General features: G+C 42.0%; 1 long non-coding RNA gene across 1 annotated transcript; it reads right to left on the bottom strand.

Annotated features, from left to right (window-relative positions):
* Window positions 1–205, bottom strand: LOC104775747. The gene is made up of 2 exons (XR_766070.1): window positions 142–205; window positions 1–34 (listed from the first exon to the last, which is right to left on the bottom strand). It is a non-coding gene; the product is annotated as an uncharacterized LOC104775747 (long non-coding RNA).

Below are 205 nucleotides of genomic sequence, written 5' to 3'. Positions count from 1 at the left end.
GCTTGTTCCTTCCACCGTTCCTACGCTTGAAAGTCTACAACACAACACAGCAATGAAGATCATCAATACAGAATCTTTCTTGATTGTAAATCTAAACAGCAAAAACAAAAAAGAGAGATCGAAGAAGACGATGAGTAGTACCATCTTTGGCTGTTTGCTCTGTTCTCCTCTGTGTGTGTCTGCTGCTGCCTCCTAGGGTTTACTC

Source organism: Camelina sativa, unplaced genomic scaffold (assembly GCF_000633955.1).
Source record: "Camelina sativa cultivar DH55 unplaced genomic scaffold, Cs unpScaffold36273, whole genome shotgun sequence".
Classification (NCBI taxonomy): Eukaryota; Viridiplantae; Streptophyta; class Magnoliopsida; order Brassicales; family Brassicaceae; genus Camelina; species Camelina sativa.
This window is presented reverse-complemented; position numbering and strand designations above follow the sequence as displayed.